At 41.8% G+C, this 26745-nt stretch overlaps 1 protein-coding gene across 2 annotated transcripts in view; it reads left to right on the forward strand.

Moving 5' to 3' along the window:
* The window catches only part of MAST4 (microtubule associated serine/threonine kinase family member 4), a 568502-nt gene that overhangs the window by 62163 nt on the left and 479594 nt on the right, over positions 1 to 26745 (forward strand). The window lies entirely within an intron of this gene.

Raw genomic sequence — 26745 nt, forward strand, 5'->3', positions numbered from 1 at the left:
TGTGTGTGTGTGTGTGTGTGTGTGTGTATGCCACATCTTCTTTATCCATTCATCTGTCAGTGGACACTTAGATTGCTTCCCTGTCCTGGCTATTGTGACTAGTGTTGCTATGAACATTGGGGTGCATGTATCTTTTCTAATTAGAGTTTTTGTCTTTTCTGGATATATTAAAAAGGTATCGGTGTACCTTTTTAATAGAACAAGTAAAGAAAATTTCACTTTATTGATAGATGGCTTTATTTAAAATTATGTTCAGGTTATGTTTTAGCAGGAAACAAGATTCAGCTGAGAGAAATAAACACAAAATTAAATACGGAAATTCTGCATTACTAGGATGTGCTTTCTCTTGATTATATGATGTGTAGCGTTCAAGTGAATACATCATTATTCCTTTTTTTTTTTTTTTAAAGAAGTTTCTAAACAGACTCAGTTCTGTCAACTTACATTGAAATTGAGTTTTGATGAAATCTGTAGAACTAGTTCCAATTGTATTTGTTTTAATATTAGTAACAGCTGATAATTACTGAGTGTTTTATGGAATGCCAGGCATTGAGCTGAATGCCTTGCATTCATTACTTGGTTGAACTTTCACCACAGACAGCAGCACTGGGAGGCCAACACTGCTCTTAGCCCGTTGAATCAGCTCAGACATGTGGTGCAGGGGTTGGAACCTAGAATTTTGGTGTTGAATGCTTCCAGACTGACTTGAGTGTCAGGGTATTACTGCTTTTGTTAGAAGATTGCTACACTTTAAAGAACTGTTTTAAATTTAGAATCATGGAACTTTCATGGAGGAATGGGCTTCAGCATTTTGTAGCTGAGGGAGAGAAGTAGAAGTGTGGCAGCAGAGCTGGAGCCACAACCCAAGTATTTGGCTCCCAGTCAGTAATAAACGAAGGCAAAGAGCCCACTTTAGAAACTGGACTTTAATGGAAAGAACAGTAATCTGGATGTTAAGAGATTTCAGTTCTAAGGCTGAATTGGCCGAAGACTAGTAATCTCAATGGTGTGGGGCAGCATTTTGTCCCAAGTTTCTTCTTCAGGACAGAAGTCTAGGTGGGTCCAGCCTGCTCTGCAGCAAATGCTCAAACCTAGGAGCTCTGAGAGAATGTAAAGAACGCACCCTGAGAAGTTTCTCTCTCAAGGAGTTTACACCCCAGTTTGGGAAACATGATGCATCACTTCGCGATGATGCTACACTTACTCATGTGTCAAAATGCAGTGTAAAGTGCCTTTTTTTTTTTTTATCCTTCGCAAGGTGGAAATGGGCTCATTAACAAACAGACCAACACAGATGAAGCGTGGTAGTACCTGTTCTGAGTGCAAATGAGTGGCATGATTCAAAACTTTTACTGTGTATTTTTTAAAAAGAACCACAAACCATTAGCCATCAGTCCTTTTTTTGAACCTGAAGAATATTTGTTGAAAATTAAAGCCCTTAGAAATTTGATGGCTTTACAAGCTCAAGAGAGGTGTATGAAAGTTGGGAATGGCATCTTGAAGGAGGTGAACCAAGAACCTGGTAATGAGGAAAGTGGCACATGTGACATAGCAGAGGAGGCAGGAAAGGCAGGCTTGGTGGAGGTGGCCACATGTGGGACAAACGCACGGAGGTGGGAACTCTGCAGTGGGGCTCTATGAGGGCAGAGAACTTTCTGGTTTGTCTTAATGGGCCACTGCATATCAAATACTGCTCAGATTTTTGTTGTTGTTGTTTTGAAATAACCTTGAAATGTGAATGCTGTCTCTACATTACCTTTCATGAGATGTATCTTCTCCAGCGTATTTTCCTCAGAAATTGCCTGTTGGCCTGCTTGATGAGGTTGGGAACATTGTTAAATCCTGTTCCATTAAATTCCAATTTAACCCTTTTCCATTTATTCAGTAATTGAAATTGCTTCCCTGGGTACGTTAACTCTGTTTAACAGTGGAAAATAAGCTTGTGCGTATCTCCCATCAGTCACAGAGTTATCTGGTCTTTTGTAATTGGGGAAGAGGAAGCGGTGAGGAATATTGACGAGAAGACAGTGTGGGTGGGACTCTCGATTGATTAAAGAAACTCTGATAACCTCAGTTGATTAGGTTCACTGGGTTTTCCTTGTAATGGAGAGACAAATCTAAGATAGCTTGCTTTATCGGCTAAAAGAATGCTTTTTGCGTTGCAAGCATATCTTTTTGCTTATGTAACTTGGCTTTATGAAAAAAGAATACCCCCCAGTTTTAAAGTACTCTGAAGTGTTAGGCTCCCATATGTTTTATAAATTGCTAAATGAAATGTTCTCCTTCTCTAGTGCCTTGGAAAGGCAAAATGCCTTTTTATACCTGTGAGACATAATTCTTGGGTATGTAATGCAGGTAAGTTCAAATCGTGGGTATATCGATTTCATTTTTCCCAAGCAAAATTGAGTTTCGAGAGCCCATGTATCTTACTTTGCCCAGTAGTATCCAATATCTCTTTCTTTCATATACTTATTTATTTTTGCAATTGTAGAGTAAATGTTGTTCACCATATTTCTGGGAAGATTCCGTAGAGGTAAGAAACTTACAAGAAAAATGTTCATTCCAGAGGTTTTATAAATTATTTCTGCTTTATAAACTGACTGCTGACCAGCTACATGAAACAGATCTGTCTTTGTCTTCTGTTAATGACTGAATTTATTCACCGTTCATTGTTGTTTGGGTATTTGGGTGTCCAGTCTAAATCAATAGCCTATCTAGTTTACTGGGTGACAAGCACAGATAAAAATTATCATTGTTTTAACAGAGGACACTGTCTTATCACCAAGGAGAATATCTTCAGAGTTTCTAATAGATGAGCAATCTGCAATCTCATGACAATTGGGCAACACCCAGAGACCCTTTAAAATTCCAATTGTATCCTCATGAAATAATGCTACCCTAATACTGCGTGGAGAAGAAATTGCATATTCTGTATTAATGTGCTGATACTCCATCCCCCCAATTCCGTAGCAGTAGTTTTCTTCAGCATTTTATAAAAGTGAAATTGGTATCTGTAATATAATTCCCCATATACATTTCCAGTTAATAGAATTTTGCTTTTGTAAATGTACCATCCTGAATGAAAGATGCGTGTGTGAGTACCATCAGCAAGGGAAGTTTAATTTCCATTCAGTTTGAGTTCTGCTTATTTCTGTATGCTCTCTCTTCCTACTTTTTTTTTTTTTGCGGTACGCGGGCCTCTCACTGTCGTGGCCTCTCCCGTTGCGGAGCACAGGCTCCGGACGCGCAGGCTCAGCGGCCATGGCTCACGGGCCCAGCCGCTCCGCGGCATGTGGGATCTTCCCGGACCGGGGCACGAACCCTTGTCCCCTGCATCGGCAGGTGGACTCTCAACCACTGCGCCACCAGGGAAGCCCTCTCTTCCTCCTTTGCTGCCTGTCATCTTCCTTGTTAACCATGAAGATGACTGAAAGTGTGCTTTGGTTACTGATGGGTATGTGGGAGTATTTAGCTGTAGGCCAGTGTGATAAACCATGGAAACAGTTAAAAATGGAACCCACCCATGCAGGAGATGGCACAACTGAAAATAAAGGAGGAAGGTAAAAAGTGACACATACTTTCTTAAAATTCTCTCTAGTGTTCCTATATGGGGAAATATGTGTGTGTTGAACCGACCAAAGAACGACTGTATACAAATTTAGTGTCTGTGTGTAAACATTTATTTTATGGATACTAGTAAGCTTTGTATTATCAGTTTGCCTTTTCCACTGCAAGCTGCTGCTGCCTCAGAGCCAGCTGACCACCTCTGAAGAGAAGCCTTAAATGGAATGTGTACACTGTGTAAAGAGAACCTAGGAATAGATGAACACAGGCTACATTATTCCACTTTTTAAATTTGCATCATAAAAATACACAGATTAAGTAGTTGGTTTTCAGGCATAATTGTGAACATGCCCTTGATTCTCCAGCTGAACATTTAGTTTGGCCTGTTTAGCCTGAAAAGGAATGCAGTTTCATTCTAGAGAAAACAAAGTGTCGCAGAGACCAACCAGTTTCCAACCAAGTTTTATGTAAGCTTAACCGTTAATTGTAGAACGGTTATGGTTTTTTTCCCCTCTTTCCTTTTAAATCAATATCAAATTAAACCTAGGCAAACAGAATTGTCAAGGCAACAACTGGCATATGGTCTTTCAGGAAAACACTGAGGACCAGTAACCGATATTTTGAACTTGTAGAAAAAGTGAAGTGGGATTTTGTAAAGAAGCATTGTGAGCCTGCAGGGCATGGTGGGCAAAGGCCTGGTCTTTGAGGCCAGACACTGTGTCTTCTCCAGGTCATTGCTTCAGTGATATGTGCATGCCCCTTAGGTGCCAGACAGTGTGCTCTGGCTCAGGGCAGGGGGGCAGCAGCAAATAAAAAAATGTATCCTCACAGCAGCCTGCAAGTTAGGAGGGAAAGCAATTACCGTCTGGTAGCTGGAAGTAGCCAGGCTGGGACTTGAGCTCGAGTCGTCCGATTTCCAGTGTTATCTCTGATAACGCCCCATTGCCACACAGTCCCTACCTCATCTGGATGCTGTAGCTTCGTCAGACGGTGTCTGTACGAACAAATACTCAAGTGCTCTTTAAATGTAAGGTGGCCTTTGATATCCAGGTTTAGAAGATTTCTAGGCCAAATGGTGAACAAAACAACCCTTTGTTCTCCTTTAAAGATTCCATCTAAAGTCATAACTTAAATTTTGATGCTTTTTCCGATGATACTGGCAATAGCAAATGCCATCATGTATTCATTGAATCATTCATTCAGTCATTCAGCAAACTTTGATTATTTTTACATGAATTTTGTGGGCTCTAGGGATGCAAAGATGAAGAAAGCATAGTCTTGGTGAGGAGTTTATAGCCAAATAAGAAGTACCAGTTACACAGAGAGACTGTTATAGTGCTGTGTAGAGCATGCTGTAGTAAAGGTGTGAATGTAAGGTGCTGAGGGTATAACCATTACAGAGAGAATGAGGCGTTGGTTCTGGGTCTTCGAGGGTCAGTAGGAGTTTGCTGGGTGGGAAGGCGGTGGAAGGAGTTCTTGGCATATGGCAGAGTGCTGGTGAGGAGAGCGATGCAGTTCACCACTGTGCATTGCCCAGGGTTTGGGAGTCCCTGTGGAATGTGATGTATGTGAGCAGTAGCCTCTCTTTTCTCCAAAACCAGAGGCTATGGGATTGTAGAAGTCAAGCCTCACATCATCTCCAGCCTGACAATGACCAGGACTTATTTAAAGAATATCTGTGAGTGTTTAGCAAAACTGCATTGTGTTGTCTGCAGTAACTCAATTTGTGATAAATTCAGTAAGGATGGTCTGACTTGCTGACCATGGTGTAGGAAACACTGTCTTTATGTTGCAAGTCAGTGGTTTTTGGTATGCTTTGGGAGGGGTTTTAATTTTTGAGATTCAGCTGTTTTTTGGTGGTAGCAAATATTTTGGAAACATTATTTATATACAAATAATTATCTTAATTACCATGATAAAAGGGATAAAATTAAATTCTGTAATTCAGACGTTCATTAGTGGTGCTTGAATTTCCCAACCTCCGTATGAATTTAAGTTAATTTTATTTAATAAAAGAATGTGCCTTCTTAAAGTTAATTTCTCTTAGCAACAGACAACAATTAGTCTCTCAATGCTGTTGCCTTGCCTAAAATGTGAAAAATCGGATATTAGCATGTAGTTTGTTTTCACTTTTATAAATGTGCCAAGTTAAGTTTAGGAAAGCAGTACCAAAAGCTATCATTTCCTCTGATTTTCTAGTCCCCACTAATATCTGGATCAGTTAGGATTCAAATCTGTATCACGAAATACAACCTGAAAACTGTGGCTTTGACCTAGTGAGAGGTTCTGTTCTCACTGAAGGAAAAAAACAAGGTAGACGGTGCATAGCTGGTGTGGTGGCTCCTGTGTTCCTTCAGGGATCTAGACCTTTCTCTCCTTATTGTCAGCTGTCCTTGATGTGTGCGTGTCCCCTTATGGTCTTAAGATGGCTGCTGTGCTTCTAGTATTGCATCTACATTCCAGTAGGATTAAGGGAATAGGTAAAACACATGCTCCTGCTGTCTGCCTGAGTAGTATCCCACCTAACCACTTTTTAAATTCATGTCACTGGCCAGAACCGTTGTGTGGCCATTTCTAGTCGCAAAGGAGTCCAGAGAACGTAGATTTTTTTTTTTTTCCTTTGGGTGGGCATATTGCTGTTTGGAAACAAATCTGGACTCTGCTAGTGAGAAGGAAGGAGAAAAGGATATTTGGCAGACAACTATAGTGTATGTCACCATACCCAATCTAAGGATCTTCAGATATGCCTGGTTAGAGCCTGGATTTTTCATGCATTTGCCCCATCACCTTGGAGATGGAATTAATATTCACTCCAGCTAGAGGGTGGACTGAAAAAGAAAATTCAAAAAAAGCCAAAGTAGACACCTGTATTGGCCCCTAATAAATTGAGAAATAACATAGGCTACACAAAGAATTTCTTAATATTTGTAACTGAACGGTGTATTCTCAAATACAAGATGGAGTTCCAAGAGCTATAGTCAATTTTAGGTCCACCTAAGTCTTTATTTTGAAAGAAGCAGCAGGATGTAATAGTAATTTGTTAAAAGCTTGCCTTTTTCCCCTCTAAAATACACTTTCCAGATGCTAACCAAACCAAAAGGGAGCCATGCGTCATAGGTGATGTTTTGTCACTGGTGGCAGTGATCAAAACAAGTAGCTTTGCCCTATACTGTGTCCAGTATTCAGGGTACTACTTAACCCTTCAGATCTTTTTAATGAGTGTCTGACATGTATCAAGACCTAGTCTAGGCTCCTGGGATATAGCCGTGAAGGACAGAGAAAAAAATCTCGACCCTCATAGAACTTACAATCTAGTGTGTTGAGTGAGCTCTTATAATTTAATAATGGGGGTTATTAAAAAAAACACTCTTTGGACTATTATTGCCCTTCCAGTTTGCTCTTCTATCTTTGAAACTTTTGTTGACTGAGATGTAATGGTTGATTAATTAAGTTACAGTTTTCAATTTCAGAGAGACAAAACACAGGCAGTCAGAAGCTGTGAGCAGAAAGACTTCTTTGGAGTCTGTCAAATCATTTCATTTTAAGCTCTTCATTTCACATTTCCATCATGTAAAGTACCTTAATTACAGAATTCTTTCCTTTTCCTAATTAAATATTGTAATACAGTCAAGGAATTTTAGTTGTTTAGGCACTTCTTAGTGTGTTCAAGAACACTTACTATTCCGAACTTTGGGCGTGTAAACAATTTAATTTAAAATTAAAGGGACAGTGGCATTTTAAAAGAGCTATCGTCACGTAGTTAGCACGCTGAGCATGCTGGGTGCCTTTTCTTGCTTCCATCTGTTTAAAGATGATGAAAAGAAGAAACTGGAAAAAATTCTTCTAGGAGACTCTAGATCGTTAGCTGTAGAATGTGCTTTTTAGAAGGAAATATTTGGTCTCTTCAAGATACTTATGCAGTTACGGATTCTTTGATAATTTGGATATTTCGTTGCTGACCTCGGTATTGTGTACTTCTGTTGTATACCGCTTTGGATGTTAGGCATTTTTTAGTACTGAATGTAGTAAGTCATAAATCCTTAGAAAGATACACCTTTTTAGGAATGGTCTTCATCTGTTCATGTAAGTCAGGCAGGTACAAAGTGATCCGTTAACTTGGATTTTCATCATTCGTTCCTCTTTTCACTGGTGATTTGAGTACCTACCACATGTCAGGCCCTGATTTCACAGCAGTGAACAAAACAGATGAAATTCCCGCTTTCACAGAGCTTGAAATCTAGAAGAGGGAGACAGTTAAAATTAATAAAACACACAGTTAATGCCAAATGGTGAAAACTTCTATGGAGAAAAATAACATTAGGGTAAGGGGGAATAAGAAGTGATGGGAGGGGTTGTTATATATTTTTTTCTATTGGTCAGTTGTGTGAAGTCTCCTTGAGAAGGTGACTTATTTATTTGAATAACGACCTAAGGGAAGAGAGGGAATGGTCCCGTGGCTGTCAGGGGCTAGGATGTTGAAGATGGAGGGAACAGAAAGCACCAAGTCCTGAAGGAGAGGATGTCTGCCTTCTGACCTGTTCAAGGCGCAGTAAGGAAGCCACTGTGGCCGGAGAGGAGTGAGCGAGTGACAGGAAGCAGAGGTGCTCAGAGAATTAACGGGGAATACCACAGAGGGCCTTAAGCACCATTTGGAGAGCTCTGCTTTTTATCCTAATTGAGAAGAAAGGCCAATCGAAGGTTTTGAACAAAGGAGTGAATGATACCTCCTAAGTCTTCAAGCCAAGATCACGCTGGCTACTATGTTGATAGACTGTGGGAAACCAAGGTAAGAGCAGGAAGCGTCCAGCTGGGAAGTTAAGGCAGTAATGCAGGTGAGAGGGGCTGGTGCTCAGGCCAGGCTGGTGGCAGAAGCAAAGGTGGTGAGAGGTGGGTGTATCCCGGGTACGTTTTGCAGGTAGATCCAAAGATTGGCTCATGGACTTGTATGTGGGGTGTAAGGAAGAAAGGAGGTAATGATACCTCCAAGTTTCTGGTCCAGGGAGTGAAAATAGAATTGCCATTTACCAAGAGGTGGAGGATTGCTAGAGGAGGTGATAAAAATTAAGAGTTTGGTTTTGGACGTATTAACTTTGATGATACGCTTATGAGACAGTCAAGTATAGATATCCATCAGGCAGTAGGAGATAAGAATTTGAACTTACCAGGAGAGATCAGGGCTAAAAATACCAATTTCGAGTAATCACCATATAGGAAGCATTTAAACACAGGGGGCTGGTGAGGTCATAAAGGCAGTCAGTGTACATAGGGGAGAGAAGAAGAAGAAGGAAAAGATAAGACTTGTCCAAAACCCAAGAAAAAAAATAGAAACTGATGCATGGGAAATTGAGAAAATGAATACAAACTTTAGAATAACTGTCAGTATGTCCAAGGAATTAAAAGATGAGATTGAGAATCTTGTCAGAACTAGAAATTAGAAAAACAAGTGGAAAGGGTGTAACCAGAAAATAAAATAAAGAACTTAATGGATGTTAAGGGTTTAATGGGAGATTAAACTCCATTGGTTAACTAACTTTTAAAACATATTCTTATGTTTTATTCTCATACGATCAAGCAGTTACACCCCTTGGTATTTATAGAAAGGAGCTGAAAACTTACATCCACACAAAAACCTGTATATAGATGTTTATAGCAGCCTTATTCATAATTTCCCAAACTTGGAAGCAACCAAAATGTACTTTAGTGCATGATGGTTAAATAAGCTATAGTACATTCAGACTGTGGAATATTATTCAGTGCTAAAAAGAAATGAGCTATCAATCCATGAAATGACATGGAGGAGTCTTAAATGCGTATTACTAACTGAAAGAAGCCAGTCTTAAAATGTTACATACTGTATGATTCCAACTGTATGACATTCTGGAAAAGACAAAGCTTTGGAGACAGTAAAAAGATCCGTGGAGAGAGGAATGAATAGGCAAAGCCCAGGATTTTTAGGGCAGTGAAAATACTCTGTGTGATACAATGGATACATGTCATTAAATATACACTTGTCTAAAGGTATAACGCCAAGACCTAACCATAGTGTGAACTGTGGACTTTGGGTGATTATGGTGCATCAATGTAGGTTCACTGATTGTAACAAATGTACCATTCCAGTTGTGGATGTTGATAATGCAGGGGCAGGGGTACATGGGAAATCCCTGTACCTTCCTCTCAATTCTCCTGTGAACCTAAAACTGCTCTAAAAAGCAAAGGTAGGGCCAGCCCTGTGCAGAATTTTTCAGAAGTTAACTGGAAGGTAAATCATGTGAAAATCTTCAGACTGAAGGAGAGAAAAGACCTGAAGAGCTACACGAGATATGGTAGAAAGGTTTAACATACATGTCACTGGAGTCCAAAAAAAAGAAATGGGAAAATAGAACACAGCAATATTTGAAGAGATTGTGGCTGAGAATTTTTCAAAACCGATAAAAGCAGAATGGGAGAAGCATTTGATGGAATAAATAATTCCATTATTTGATGGAATAAATAAGCACTTGATGAATTCTTTTGAAGAGTTTTGTGTCAAGAGGAACAGAGAAATGAGGTGATAGCTAATGGGGCATGGAGACAAGCAAGGTTTTCTGTTTCATTTTAGATTCTGGAATATGTTTATATGCTGATAGGAATGATCCAGGAGAGATACTGTGGGTACAGGAGAGTGGGGACCACTGCTTGTACTGTGTCCTTCAGTAGGTAACATTGACTAGGATCCAGTGGCCAAGGGTATTACCAACATTTCTGCATAACTGCCCCCAAGTCTCTATTTGGCTTTAAATGATATAGATAGGAAAGTAGATCTGCTATAAGAATATTATTTTTTAGAAAGCAGAGAAGTATTTTACATTGTATAATTCTCACTGTCATTGGCTTGTTTGGTGTTAATAGCATCTTTAAGCAAAATCCTTCTCATGTCTCACTCTGCAGTCCACCTAAACTCCCACTCCCCAGGTCTTATTAGATATGGAGGCATCTACTTGGGACCTCTGGGAGTGTTCTTTAGTGGTAATATTTGAACTACAGAGCCCTTAAGAGAGCTGACTTGGGTGGCAGACGACAGGTCTGAGTTCTATTTTCTTCACTTATTAGATGGGGAGAATTGGGCAAGTTATTTAACCTGTTGGAGCCTCAGTTTCCTTGTTGGTAAAATGTAGTGGGATGGTTATTATGAGTTTCGAATGAGTTAGTACATACACATTCCTAGAATAGTGCCTAGCACATAGGAAATAGTAGATGTTGCTTGCTACTATCTCTGGCTCTGGGAAAACTTATTGGAAGTGGAAGAATGGTTCTCATTGGCTATAAGAGGCTTATGGGGACCCCTCCCAAAAAAAAACAATGCCTGGGTTTTATCCCTTGAAGTTCTAATTTAATTGATCTAGTGTCAGGTCCCTAGACCATTGGTTCTTTGTAGACCATTAGTACTTTGATAAAAACAAAAACATTTCAATTCTTCTAATTTGTAGCCAGGGTTGCACTTGCCCTATGTGATTGATTCAGTCATTCAGCATCCCCTGCACTCAAGAAGCTTTGTACTAGGCTTAAGTTTGCCAAGACCATGTTTACAAATGTGCTTTGGGTTGAGCCTTCAAAATCTGACTCCTATTTTTATTCTGGATGACTTGGAAATGTCTCTGAGGGTCGTGATATTTACCTCTACAGACCCCTAACCAGCTAGAAAAAGTATGTATCCTTCTTGTTCCCCATGTCGTATCTGGTAATCTGTATTCTGCTGTATGCTTCCCTTGTATGGAACTTTGTAGTCTGGGAGAAATTGCACAGATCACACCAAATGGATTGTGTGGCATGCCAAAAATAAAATGGAATATTCATTCCTGCACATTTGCTTTTTATGTGCCTTAGAATGTACAGCCTTTGGGACAGTTGTTATCACATTGACTCCATTATGGCAAAGAAAGCTAATTTAGTGGAGAAATTGGCTGGAGTGTCTTCTCTAATAGAGATAAACATGAAACCACTTTAGTGTCTCTTCTTTTCAAGGACTGCTGTTTTTCCATAAAATTTACAAGCCCGCAGATCGATACTAAAGCCCCTACAACTCTTGTGGCTGTAACTTTATAATTTTAAATTTTATTTCCCCATAACTTAGTAGGATTGAGAAATGCGAGGCCATTTGAAAATCACAGCATGCAAATGAAATTTAGGAATAAGTTTTGGGCATAGCTAGTAGAGGGGTCAGATGAGTAAACAGGTATTTATAGTGCAGTGCAGCAAATGCTGGGGTAAGAATAGATGCTGGGGTGCAAGCAGGCACTTAGCTGGGCAATTCACCAGTGTCTTTTGGGGTGGAGGGCAGCAACCCAGGGAAAAGGGCAGAGTCTACACTGAGAGCTGCAGGATGAGTAGGAAGCCAGATGAGAAGGGGGGTGGGTTATGAAATGGTGTGGCTCCTGGGATATTTATGCCTATGGTGTATAATAATTAATAGCATCCCTCGTACTCACAAAAAAGAACTGATGTGGACAACAGGTTACATATATAGTTCCCCTACCCATGGTTAAGATTTACACAAAGGAATGATACAAGTAAAGGTAGAAGAGTTTAACTCATTAGATGCTCTCCTTTCAAATGGCTTATCATTCACACCTAGATAATTAGTCCTTGTAGGAATAGTGGATTGTTCTAAATATACTACTGTAAAATTACTACCAATGTCTTGTTCCTTGGGGTAGGGGGGGACATTTCTTGTTTTATTTTGTTTTCCTTTTGTTCTTGTTCATGAAATCCAGTCCCATTTTAGGATATATAATAATCTTACCATGTTTTTGTTGGCCCTTGTACCTTATTTTCTTTTATCATCTGTGGCCTGGACTAGACCCCCAAATGCTGCTGGCAGCATTATCCAATGACCACACCCCCCCACCCCCACCCCAGTTAGCAGCCCCCAATTCATGGTTTATCTCAGATTGTCACCTAGTTATTCTCAGTCCTTGTTGATGCTGAGTTCCCACTCCGCCACTCATCATTGTAAATGAATTTTGTCCTGTTCCTCGTTTTACGGCCCACAGACAGAAATCTTGGAAACACTACCTGTTTGCTTGATACTTTTGGTCTGTGGAATGGGTCTGCTGCTGCTAATGGCATCTCCAAGAAATGATTGAGTTTTTGTTCTCCAATAAATGGTGATTGAATTTGGTATTCACATTGTCAAATAGCAATTCGTTTTCACCTATTCATTGCAATTTGAAAATGTTAAGGGGGACTTCCCTGGCGGTCCAGTGGTTAAGACTTCACCCTCCAATGCAGGGGGTGTGGGTTTGATCCCTGGTTGGGGAGCTAAGATCCCATATGCCCTGTGGCCAAAAAACCAAAACATAAAACAGAAGCAATATTGTAACAAATTCAACAAAGACTTTAAAAATGGTCCTCATCAAAAAAATCAAAAAAAAAAAAAAAAAAAAAGAAGGAAAGAAAAAAACGTTAAGGACCAGCTTCACTATCTATCAGCGGTGAGACTGGCTTTTAAAAGGATTGCATTTTAGAGTTTGCTGTAACAGTTGATGACTTAATGTTTTCCTCATGCATTGAACTTTAGATTGACTAATTTACTGAATCACTTCCTATTCACTCTATATTAAGGAAAATCTTCCACTTGAATTCCAGTAAGGAGGAAGTAATTCTATGGGATTAGTGAGTTGGCCCATGGCTTTGCACCAAATGCTAGACCACTAAGAGTGCAATCAAAGTTGGGCTAATTTGGAACAATTTGATTTTGTAACAATCACAATTTGAGATGCAAAGGAAGAACTAGAGTTATAATTTATATCTTTTTTTTTTTGTATTCTGTAATTAGATATCAATACCCATGGTCAGGAAGCTTAAGTAGTTAACTCTGATTTTTAAGTCAATTTTATATGTAGTTTTTATCCTCACAAAGTCTCCTTTATAGCCCTTTTGGGTATTAGCATCACCTCTACTTAATTACTTGCTTTGACATCTTAGGTTTTTTGCTTGTAGCAAATGCGTGAGATGTTTGAAATCCAGTCTCCAAGCTTTGTTCCCACCTTTATAGAAAGGGTTTGAAAGATGGCTTTTCTGCTTAGGTTGGTAATTTGTACCTATTTAAGAAAGGACTAGAGCCAGTTGTGGGAGATGCTGAGGGTGAGGGGTAATCTTAAGGGGAGCTATGCAGCTTTACTACCTGTCCTAGTGAGGTCCCCCAAGAGGACCAGTCTCCTCTGTAACATGGGACAGTAGTCACTGGTGATTGTGAGGTCTAAATGTGAATTCATGTAAAGTGGTTAGAAGAGTGCCTGGCACATAGGAAGTGTAGGAATGTTCACTGTTACTGGTTTAGTATAATTTTGTTTCAGAGAATCTTTGGGACATCAGACTTAAAGTCTCAAGAAAACTGTCCATGCTTGTAAGATATGATTTGCTTAATGATCGGAGGTAGTAGAAGAGAGAAGCTAGGGGGTAGGAGGAAACATGGCCTTGGCTGAATTTGGTCTCTAGCTGCTGGTTGCTCGGAGACGAGACACAGTGGAAGTTAGCAGAGCTGTTGTTGCAGGGAGAGGAGGAATCCAGTGGGTGAGAAATCTGAAAGCTACCCTGTTCTTGCTGAAGGGTAAAAAAAAAGTCGGGAAGTGTCCAAAGCTCTAAGAATAAGAGCTTAGTGGCTATAACGAGAACGAGCCATCCATGGTTACAAGTTCCTTTTCTTAAATCTCAGTCTAGTGCCTGTGTAAGAGTTCAATTCAAGGAAAACTGTAGAACCAGCATGAGAGAATTTTCCTCTCTTCCAGCATCTATTACATCCCAGACTTAGGTCTCAGAGAGGCTAGCTGTAAAGAGATACAAGCGTGGTCTTCTCAAATAATCTCTAGCTCAGGGTACTCTGGGGCTGGGATACTGCCTGCATCCTGACAATCTAGAAATGTGCTACGTCTCTATAGAAAAGGTGCTGCTGGGGCGGGGGAGAGGCGGGGGTACCAGTTCTTTTTTAGTTAAAATGAACAGAGATGGATTGGTATAGTGATGAGTCTCCATTTTCAGATAACTCGTCGTTTCTTTGTGAGACTTGCAGGGCTAAAGCCATCTGGGGCTTTTTGGGGTGAGATCGGAGTTGGGAATGATGGCTGTGGGAAGGAGTTGTTGAAGATTCAAACAAAGGATTGTGGAGTGTTGCCACCCTTTGGAGATTTTCTTCCCTGGACTCAGAAGCAGTGAGGCTGGGGGTGGGAGCAAAGACCAGGAAAGCAGGACAGAGCCAGGGCTGGCAGTGCCCTGGGCCTAGGAGACAGACAGGCGAGGGCAGTGGGGACTTGACCGTACTGGTTGCAGAGGGTGTTTGAAGTGATTCTCCACAGCACCCAGACTGGAGAAAAGCAGATTGTTGAGGGCCTGGAGAGCTCTGCCAGCACCTAGGAGAATTGTTTCTGGAATGAGTGAGCTAGTTCAGTGGGGAGCGTGGAGGAAGGAATTATACTTTTGGCCTGGGTCGCTTGGCCTCAGCATTTGAAAGAGGGTGACCTTTGTGTTACATCTTGAATGAATAGACATTTGCCAGCAGAAAAGGGGACAAAGGCAGAGCCAGAGGACAAAGCTTATCTCCTAAGCATGAAGTTGAACATCTGCCCAGTGAGTAGGGGAAAGTGACAGGAGATGAGCCTGAGAAGCCAGGTTACTGCTGGGACATGCAGGGCTTTGTAATGCCTTGCTAGGATTTGGTGATTTAAGCCAGGTTACTGCAGAATTGGGGTGATTCCCAGTGAAGTGTGGCAATTAACCTTCTGCACTAGGTGGTTATAATTTTTGTGAGGCTATTACAGGAGTTGACAGTACTGTGTGTCCTGATCTTATTCAGAAGGAAGTATAAGAACAAACGTTCCAAGGTCAAATATAAAGGCCTCTTGGAGTTACTGTTACTTTGAATTAGTCATAACTCTGTAGCTTCTGCTCCAGTGTGTCTGCTTGGTTGTGTGTGGGTCTCAGTAGTAAGAAACATATAACTAAAATATTTTAACTTTCAAAAAAGTCATACTCATTTGAAATAATTTACCAACCCCTCATCTTTGATTTACTTTTCTTCTAGGTTGATCAATTCTTCCAGATTTGTTATAAATCAGGATTCTGGAAGCTACTTAATTATGTTACCTGGTGAACATGAGTTGTATTTTGTATAAAGTACATTAATTTACAAGGAAGTTTTGGCTGGAGAGATTCTCAGAAAAATGACTTTTAATTGAAGGTATATAGAAAAATATTAAGCAAGCGATTTTCTTTTCACTGAGGATTGCGGGCAGTGTGTCACAACTATTTTGCACTGACATCTTTATAAGGACAAGCACAGAATCCATTCCGAAGGAGATAAAGGGCTGTGGTTGGGAGGTCGGTTAGAGAGGTAAGCATGAATTTTTTGCTCTTTTGTAATTGAAAGGGTGAGATAAAGATGTTATTTGAATATTTTTGAACAAACTAAAAACATTACTCATGTACTGCATTGCTGCACAGTTTCCGTGTTTTTTTCATTGCTGCTGTATCAGTTAGGAATTCATTTAGCTGAAATTCAACTAATAGTGGCTTCCTGATATGGATTTCGTTTATTTAACTTAACAAGCAATCTGGAAATAGATGGTCTAGGGCTGTTCAAGGATGTAATCAAGAATGGAGACCCAGGCTTTGCATTCTGCCATCTTGAGGGTATGGCTTTTAACCCCTGCCTCACTTTAGGCATTGTTTCTCTATTCAGTGGGGGTGAGGGTGGAGGGAAGGGCTAAGAGCAAAAGAGGCCCTGCCAGCTAGATCTGTCCCTTGGTAGAAATTTTCCCTGACTGACCTAGCAACTTCTGTGAATGTCATGTTGGTCGGAAGTGGGTCCCATGCTTACCCTTAGCTGCAAGTGTTTCTGGGAAATTTCAAGTTCTGTGTTAGAGGATGACTAGGAAGAACCGTTTGTACATGGTCTGGTGACCATGCATCTGCCGCAGCTGTAAAATGTTCTTTTGTTTGATGTAGAAGGCATGATTTTTGGAATAATTCCTTTTAAGTGTTAGCCACGCATCACTGCAAACCCCTGTAACATCCATGCCTGAGCAAGAATTATGAGAGGTTAAATTGAACTCCTTCAAGTGAGGTGCAGTGGATCTTACACAAGGTCCAACTTAATTTTTTTCCTCATTTAATTCTGAAAAATCTAACAGATTCACCAGGTGTGTCAAGAGTGTGTTTCATTAGCGTAGATTGTGTTAAGCATGACCAACTCTACAAGGTACTTAATGTCATTAAAACTTTGGAAAAAAATGCTGTTTAATTTTTAAAAGCATCTTGTAATGTCAAATATATTACATTGGCAAACCAACTTTAATTTTTCCCATTTTTAGCTGAGCTAGAAACTCACCAAGGATGTGCATGAATGTTCTAATTCTTTCAGATCCTTGCAAGTGCCTTAATTTTGTTTAATTTAAATATACAGTGTATTTTATGATATCTGGTGCTGCTATGAATACAAACCATGTTATGTCAATGTTGGTTACAGGTAACAAAATGTAACTGAATTACACATTTATACCTGGGCTTTAGCTCGGCTTACCCAGGTATGCATACCTACCTAGCCTTCCGTAGCTCCTTTTCCCCGTCCCAAAGAAAAATTGCCCCTAACCATTGACACCTGGAAATATTATCTTCTTTTTTACAAAAGAAAGTTTAAAAGTTGAAAGTTGGAGTTGAAAGTTTCATGTCCTTCCTTTTTTTCTTCCTCCTCCTTTTATCCCATAGTCAATTCTCAATTTTTCCATCCCTTATAAGCAGTCAATTAAAATGCATCTTTTTATTTGAGCTATTGCAAAGTAAGTATTATTTGGATGCATTTATATTTTGTTTTATTATACTATATTTTATGTTGCTTCTCTTTATATTATTTGCATCTTAAAATATTGTATACTCCCAAGGATGATGGAAGAAAGAGAAAGGATACCTAATATCTTAAATGCAAGTAGTATTATAAAGTATTTCTGCTTTTTTGTGCTTCACGCAGCGTTTCTCAGATCAGTTCCGTGTTGCTATGTGGACATGGAGTCCATGTATCCAACTGTCGCCTGGGCTACATCTCCCACATTTACTTCTCCACTTTGTCATTGATTGGCACTTAGGTTGCCTCCTGACCGTCCAGCCCTTGTAACCCCACAATGGCGTGGCAGTCTTTTCCCAGGTTTCACTTCATGGGCCACAGACATACCTTCACACCTAGTAACTTTCTTGCTCATCTCACCTTGGGAGAGGTGCATTGGTTAGCAAGGCGAGCCCTGTCAGGGGCCACTTTTATCAGAGTGCAGCCTCTCCCAGACTCCAGGCGAGGGATGACACAAACAACACTCCAGTGAGCATTCCTGTTGATGTTGCCTTCTGGATTTGTGAGAGCACTTCAGTGGACATACACGCAGGAGCAGAACTGTTGGGTCATGGGATACTCAGATACATTGTTTTACTTCAACAATGCCTGAGCCCTCTGTCTAGTGGTCACACCATGTACAGTTCCATGAGGTTTTTCCCTTTCCCTTATACCTGCCTGCACTTGGTATCCTCCACCCTGCTGATATTTGCCAATCTGAGTGGTGTAAAGTAGTAACTCCTTGGTCTCATAGCTTTCCTCTGATTACCAGTGTGTTTGAGCGTGCCATCAACTACATATATATATATATATATATATATATTTTTTTTTTTTTTTTTTTTTTTTTTTGCGGTACGCGGGCCTCTCACTGTTGTGGCCTCTCCCGTTGCGGAGCACAGGCTCCGGATGCGCAGGCTCAGCGGCCATGGCTCACAGGCCCAGCCGCTCCACGGCATGTGGGATCTTCCCGGACCGGGGCACGAACCCGTGTCCCCTGCATCGGCAGGCGGACTCTCAACCACTGCGCCACCAAGGAAGCCCATGAAATGAATTATTTCTATAGTTGTATACATTTAAAATAGTATCTGCCTACATTTTCTCAGCTATTTATTGACTTTGTTCATGTATCCTTTAGACAGATACTCTAAATTTTGATATCAGAGTCAGTGTTTTGTTGTTTGTTTTTATCGATTCCTAGGCCACTAACCTCATTTCTTTTTTTGGTGTTATATTTTTCTAAAAGTAGTTATTATATCTTAATTTTAGGAAACATCATTTTTACTTAGCATCTTATGAAATCACTGTACCTTTCTGAGACATATTATAAACTTATATTTTTATCTATTGGAACTCTTAATAGTCTAGATTTTTAAACTCTGTAGACAGACCAGTTTCAACTTAATTGAAATAGAAGTTGAAAGGTTTAGCTTCTGTCATGGCTTTTGAGCCATCATCTTTCATTAGCATGGCAAACTGGTCATCTACATGAAATTGTACCTTGCATTTTTATGTTTAGGTAAAAATCAGCATTATGTAGTATAAGGCTTTCTAGATTACACAAAATCTGGAAAGTCATTTTATGGAAAATCTATTTATTTCAGCTTTGTTTCCCCAGAGAAGAACTTTAGATACATAATGTGAAAGTCTTCACAAGAATGTGCCTAGTCATTGATTCATAGCATCTGATGTTCCCTTAAAAATAAGAATGAATATGTTATGTGGGAATTTTTAGAGTCTAAACTTGGGAAGTGTGACTTGGGAATAAAATGTTTTATTAGCTTGTTCTGGGACAAAGTGTAATGACTAATTTTTTGAGGGGAGGGGAAAAGTAATAGGTCTTGGGAGAGTAAATGGCTTCCTTTTGAATACTACATCCAGAGCCCAACCCCCTGCTTGCTTTGCTGTGAGAGAGTTTCTGGACCTTGTGGGCAAAGCCCACTTAGCTATTCAAAGAAAGAAACACAGAGAAAATGAGACTATTTCTTGGCGTTCTGGATAGATGTCAGAGAATAAAAAAATACTAAGTTTCAAAAAAAATACTAAGCTTCTATTTTGCTTCCTTATTAAAGAAAATGATAAGCTGGTCGGAAAGGGTAAGGACAAACGTTGGTAAGAGGGATTGGAAACCTAAGATGAATGAAAAGATTGGACAAAGCACCTTTTGGTTTAAATGAGCTCAGATTCTCTGTTTTGGATGAATTGCATCCCAGTGTACTGAGAAAATGTGTAGATGGAATTGCTGAACTTATAGCTAATCCATCTTTCAGAACTCTTGGGGAGTGAGAACGGAGCCAGAAGTGGAGATAGTGTTGTCTACTTATTAAAAGGGATAAGAGGTGGGTCCATGTTGATACGGACTCTGGGCAGAATTCTAGACTGATTAATTGATTGTGAGGCTGTTATCAGTCCTTGGGTGTGAACAACAGAATCCAACTCTGATTAACTTGATAGAAATGGGTCTTATTAGAAAGATATTGGATATCTTGATGGGAACACAAGAGAGCCAGTCTCAGGGAATGGCAGACACCAGGCGAGGCCAGAGAATTAACACAGCCAGCCTATGCTGAGGTAAAGGAATTGTTAGAAAGCTGCCAGTGGGGCCCCTGCTCTTAGACATTCGCTGCTGCCTGCCGGGCTCTAGACTCTGACACCAATATGCATTGTGAATTGCCCTGGCTTTTCTGCGCTATTCAGTGCAAACTCAGAGTCCTAGGTAGGCACAGGTGTTTGCTGAGCTTAGGTAAGTTGTCCATACTCGAGCTGCCTGTGTTCTGGGGGACTATGCATATATTTAGCTTCCTTTTTACCTTCTTTAGAAGAAAGTGAGGCTCCCTCATCCCCACCAAGTCTCCGTCACTGGCTGAACCCTCAAACATAAGAAAAGTGTCCAGAAATTGGAGAGCCATCAGGCACAGTGAATGCTCACTAAAGTAGTCATAGGAAAGAGATTGCCATTGAGAACCAGTGTGGTTAACTGTGGGCCATTCATAACAGATGAAACTCATCCTTTTTGTTGGGATTCTTTGGTTACAGTGGCACAAAGATGGTTATTCTGAATTTTAGAAGAACCTTTGCTAAACTCCCCCACCAGCCCAAAGTCTCATGTACAAGTCATAACTGATGGAACATCTGATCTCAAAGACTGTTGGGTAATGCGAGTGATGCCTTGAGGCATCTCAAGTGGGGAGAGCCTGGGCTCCTTAATGATTTGTCCAAGAACATCAGGGGATGCTCATCAAATCTGCTTTTGAAGTTAAGCGGGAAGGGATACAGTGAGTGCACTGGAACAAAGAGCTGAATCTAACAGGATGAAATTTCATAGGGAATAAATGCTACGTCTTGTTCTGATGTTCGGAAAACCAGCTGCGTATGTGTGATGAATAAAGAAGTTACCACTTTACAGCATCACAAGTGGAAATGCCTTGAACATTTCAATTTCAGTTGAATGCAAGCAGTATATGAGTCAGTAGTTTGACGTCTTTTTAAAAAAAATACAAAACTCCTAAGGTGATCTTATAGTGTGTTGCTGGAAATAAAGTGTCCATCACAAGGGAGGGATTTCCCCTCTATTTTTCTAGGGTCACATGACATATGAAGTATTCATCGATTCTGGCTACACTCAAGAATCCTTTTTTTGGGGGCAGAGAGTGACCAAAAGGCAAGGGGCTATAAAATCATGGCATGTGAGGGGCAGTTAAAGGGGTGAGTTGTTCCCCTGGAGACCTTAGAGAGGTGGCTTCTGTCCACAAATCTAGGCAGGTGTCTGGAAGCAAGGGTGGGTGGTGTGACCACAGAGGCAGAGCTGAAGCCAGCAGATGTCAGTTGTGAAGATGGGGGTTTCTAACCCCAAAAGCTGAGCCCACCTGGAAGGGAAGCCTAGTAAGTCGCACATTGCTTGTGACCACTAATTGTGACCAGCTAGGCCATGGGGCAGTTTCAAACATTTCACCAGCATATTTGCTCACACTGCTCTCATAGGCCTTAAGGTTACCTGAAGGTTGAAGTTCCCCCAAAGCTCGCCTCACAAGGCTATTGAAATTTTTAAATAATCTGTACAAGGCTAGTGAAAGACTCAGAATAGCTTTCAGGCCTGGGAATATTAATGTATCATAAAGCTGGAAGGGAAGGTCTTATAAAAAGGAGCTACATGAGACAATCAATATTTGATTTGAAAAGATGGGCTCATAAACCAATCAGCAGAGCACTTGCTGAGAAGGAGGTTTTTTCTTAATTGGCACCAGGCTGCCATTGCCCAAGCAGCCACTGTTTAGGAGGCTCATGGTTTTCACGTTAAAGGTGTTTTCCTTTAAACTGATTTTCATCCTTCAGATGTCAGTATGTTAGAATTGCCTGGCTGACGAAGTAAATTCTAAAGGTAATTGTTATGGGAGTTTAACTTGCCAGAGACGTCGAGCAGTCTCTTTCATACTTTAAAAAAAATATAAACAAGTTGCAAAATAATGGTTCTGTCAAGAAAATTACATATTGATTCATCATCCAGTATTGGGAACTGGGCTAAAGAGTTCGTTCATAGAATATCATTTTTCGGAAGGTCATTTAGTGGAGGAGCAGCTTTTCGGGCTTCGTATACTTTGTAGGCTGCATTGGCCACGCTCCTCGGTGGACATTTATTGAGCGCCTCTTGCATCCGTTATCGCAAGTGAGGAAAGCTCTGGGGCCTGGACCCAGCGTGGAAGTTAAAAGTTGAAAAAGCGGTGTTTTCCAGGTTTTTGGCCTTTACGATGCCAACCAGTGCATGCGTCTTCTCCAGCAATGGTATTTATGGAGAGAGATTAGCATAAAAGCAGTTAGCTCGTGGCACGATTTGAAAGTTACAGCCTTGTAAAGGATCCCCAAGTTGGAAATGTGCAATCACCAGAAACTGCGTTGTGAAAGTCTGTGCTGATCCCTGGACTCATTTTACTCCTTGGGCATTTCTCCTTCGCACTCTCTAACCTCTCTCTTAGTGTCTTATTCTGGGATAATGAAAGACCCTCCGAAGGTAAACACCGCCAGCGCTCCATCACCTGCTTAACGTGTTGAATGCGGGTTCTGGGTCCGACCCTTCTGCCCCGCCGTCAGGTAGGACTGTCTGGGGGTGGGGTCAGGTTTACGCGACTGTGGCGTCTGACAGAGTTTGAGAACCTTCTTTTGTGAGGATTGGGGGCATTTGAAAAATAGAGAGCTAGTGAGTGCTTTATCAGATTAGATTTTAGAAGGATTCCTCTTGGCAGTGGAGATAGAGGACAATGGGTGATAGTTCGGGGGAGGGAGAGATGAGGGCGGGGATTAAAGCTGCAGTGGTGGTCAGCGAGGAGGGGGCCAATCCAAATCGTATTAGGAGATAGAATTGAACGGATGTAGTGATGATTGGATACGGCCAAGTCCTCCATTTCTGGCAGAACTCAAGGGTGCTTTATGTTCAGAAAGCTGCTTCAGTGGCACCCGCGCTGGTGGCAGACGTGGGCCCCCGAGCGGCCTCCGTGTGTGATGTTTGCCGTCTCTGGTTTCCTAACAGAGGAGAGAGGCCAGTTAGAAACCCTGTGTGTAGACCTCACGGAAGAGGGAGCCTGGTGAGGTGTTTTCTTCCCAGTTGCCATAACCTCTTAGCCGTCTTCCTTGCCCACTGTTTAAACTTGATAAACGTGGCAGTCCTAGAGCAAACATGCTGTGTGAAAAGCACACAGAGCTACACCCTTACAGCAGTCCTAACGAGATGGAAGCTGTGGGCTTCTCGGTAGGGTTGCGGGCTTTTTCTAGTGTCGGGGAGGCATAAACTCTGTACTTTCGAGCATGTACGCTCTCTGCTGTGCTCTGTGCAGGACTCTCACGTGGCTCTCACCTTGACCAATGCCCTTGGGCTGATGGTGGAATTGTCATCCTGCAAATCCCATATTCTGAATCACCAAGCTCAGTGTAGACTTTTTTCTTCCTGTTACAGTTGCTATTACTCAAATATTAGTGTTCTTTTATGCATAACTTTACCAACTCCTTGAGTATCAATTAGGTCCTCCCTTCCCCTGTGGGTAAAGGCTGACCTTGCACACCTTGAGGAAGGAAGGAGAACCTTACATCCATATCAGAGAGCCCAGTTTCATTGTTTGGATCAGGCCTATGGCCTCCATCTGAAATGCTGCACCCAGATGGAAGGTTGAGCCGGGGAAAGGCTGGGAATATGCTTTGTGAACCTGGGGTCCCTTTCAACTTACTAGTTTCTGGCTCCTTTCATTCTGGAAAGAGACGTTAAATTGAGGCAGAGTCCTGTGGGCGTTTTTTCCTTTATAGGATTCACTGGTTGGTAATCTAATTTCTTTGGTTGTCTTAGAAGGAAATAAGGGAAGAGCCAAGCAGCAGGTGCTAAGCCTGTATCTGTGCTGTCATTCATCGCCCTTCAGGGTACCTCCTAACCTCACTGACAGTCCCCTCTGTGTCTGCTGCTGGCACCCCCTCCCTTAGTAATTAAAGAGGGAATGAGAATGTCAGCTCAGCTTCTTGCAGCTCAGCGTCCGTGGTGCCCACAGATCTTATTTTAGGGCAAGGCCTTTTCCCTCCACCTTCTTTAAATCCCCTGTTAGTTCAGATGCTTTACTTACTGAACAAACAAGCTGTGATTTCACAGAGAAGAGTGAACAAGTGCTATACTTCTGGGCAGGGGGGAAGCTCTTGGTGCAGTTATGCTCGTGCTGAAGCGGAAGGGAGGTCTCCCTCCATTCCTTGGGGTGCCACTCTTCCCCCCAGTCCTCTCAAAAGGCAAATCTGAGGTAGAAGAGAATCAAGACTGTGTTGATGGTCTTTCCCTGGGCAGTTATTGGAGGAGCTTTCTTTAGAGCAGGAGTCCCCTTGACTTGGAGCACATGTGCACACGGGAGGAGCAGAGTGCTCAGTCTGAGCAGCCCAAGGGCAAGGACGGGCCTTCCTGGCATCTGTGTCGGTTGTTGAGCCCCTTCTGTGTCACCTGCACCTCTGACCTCCCTGTCACGGGGCATGTGCCTTTGGCCACAAGGGGGACCGTGGCAGAGGATGTGTCCAGTTCCATGAGGTTTTAACAACGTGATGCTCCCAAATCCAGTCTGACGTCACCCCTCACGCCCGGGCACACCCACGTGCATACCAAAGGTGCTAACTTCGAGAGCTCATGAAGCAAAAATGTACTGGGCTACCAGGCTTACTATCATAAGCACTCTTCACAGTCACAGTATTTCAGAGCTAGAAGGGACCCTGAGAGGTCATTTCCAGTCTCCTCATTTAACAGAAAAAGGACATCCAGAGACGTCGGATGACTTGGCGCAGGTCCTGACACTTCTGAGCAGCAAGAGTCAGGACTTGAGCCCAGGCCTCCAGCTCTTCATCCAGAAGTTCTTGCCCAGCTGCCGGGCGGGGACGGCTGAGTCAGCATTTGGTCCATTGTGGCCGGAAGCACCTGCATCACATCACCTGGGGCCCATCGAGAAGGCAGATTCCAGGGCCCCACTCCAGAAGGACTGACTCAGCATCCAGGAGGGCTAGGTCTCAGCAACCTGCATTTGGAACAGACTTCCTGGGTGACTCACCACACAGATACGTGAAAACAGGTGGCAGAGATCCTCTGGATTTAACTTTGGCTCTGCCCTTCTCTGTTCAACCACAAACTTAATTCTGAACATGCTTCCTTAGCCCTGATTGCTTTATATTTGTGCTTCTCATGCTAAAGGGCACAGCCTGGCTGACAAGAGGAAATTGCAGGGAAGGTCTGGCTGTTTCAGGAATGGCCTGTGGTGGTGACAGTGCACCTGCTGAACCCTGACCCACCCTGTACGTATGTCACTTTCTGTTTTCTCCCAAACCGCCTCTTCATGAAGCCACAACAGCAAACTTGCCTTCAGTTGTCACTGCTTTCTTGCACACCTCTTCTCTCACTGACATTCTCCTCCAGCCCCCGTACCCCCAAATAGCTTTACCATCATTAACTCCTCAGTATAGGATCATTTGGGGGGATGGGTAAAGACAGCTGGAGCATCAGTTAAGGTGACGGGTAACTCAGGAGTAGGCAGGGGAATGGGACGCTGGACAGTCTAGCGTGTATGTCTGTTTGTATTTTAACTGCTTTAATGTGTAAACAGGTGTCCACGCTTTATTTCAGATCATAAACATACTTGCTTCCTGACCTATAGGAAAGCATCTGGGTTGGATAGGTCTGCTGCCACTTCCTGTGGTGAAATGTCTATGTGGACCGAAGTTACAAGGCTGCCCCTTAAATCAGAGCCAAGAACAGTCATGATGGACTCACACCCCAGAAATGGATGAGGATGTGTCAGGCACACCTGGCCGTACATGCTTGGTGCCTAAAATATGGGGCCATTGAGGTTAATCTCATTAGCATTGTCATTAATCTAAGTTATAGTTCCTTAACTGCCTTCGTAAGCTTGTGAGTACCGAAAGGGCCACTTGAGGAATCACCTAGACGCTAAAAGTTTTCACACATGAAAGATGCTATGTCAGTACGGATGCTGAGAGCAGTGAATTGTCAAGAGAGAAGCTAGAAGTAAAGGTGGGTTCAGTTTAGTTAGGGCTCTAGAGTCATGCCTGGTTTGAATTCTAGACCTACTGTTTGACAACATTATAACTGGGAAAAGAGGACAATAGTGGGGCCTATCTTCTGGAATTGTTAAATTAGATAATACATAAAAGCATTTAGTATAGTGCCTGGCGCAGTGTTAAGGAGGGAAGAAATGTTATGTATTGTTCCTACTGCGTGAGAGGGAGAGTGCCATTGGTAATAACCTACTTATCTGAAGGGGTGAAGGGGGTGGGGGACAAATAATTGTATAAGTAAGCTAGAAAAGCATCTGGTTTTTTCTTCCACAAAGGCTGACCTTTGAAGAGGTTGTTAGTTGTATTCTACATTGTTCTTTGGCTGTTCCCTTGGCTGGTGGTAATAGGGAGCTGTGGATGGAATGAAAGATGGGGAAGGAATGGTGGGGCCTTTGGAGGAAAGGACCCGATAGAGGAGACCCAGCCCCCAGGACTCACCTTGGCTAGAAAATAAGACCCTGAGTTTTAGAAGTGGGTATTCACTTCCTTCTGATTGATGAGCAGCTACCTCACTGCCCTACAACACAAGCTCATTTTTTTCCAGGGCCTGTCAGCATTATTTTGGCTGCCATTTAAAAGATTAAATACCTTAATTCGCCCCCAGCTCTAGTTTTGGACATTAACCCTTTGGCATTATGTAGATTGAAGCAAGAGTACCATTAAGAGCTAACATCGGGATGCTCTTTTACTGCAGTTATTCTGATACTTTGGACCATCAGATGCTTTCTGCTGGCTGTTGACCGCCTGTATTTAAAAGGTAC

The sequence above is a fragment of the Monodon monoceros genome, unplaced genomic scaffold (assembly GCF_005190385.1).
Source record: "Monodon monoceros isolate NGI ecotype Baffin Bay Population unplaced genomic scaffold, NGI_Narwhal_1 Super_Scaffold_12, whole genome shotgun sequence".
In the NCBI taxonomy this organism is placed as follows: Eukaryota; Metazoa; Chordata; class Mammalia; order Artiodactyla; family Monodontidae; genus Monodon; species Monodon monoceros.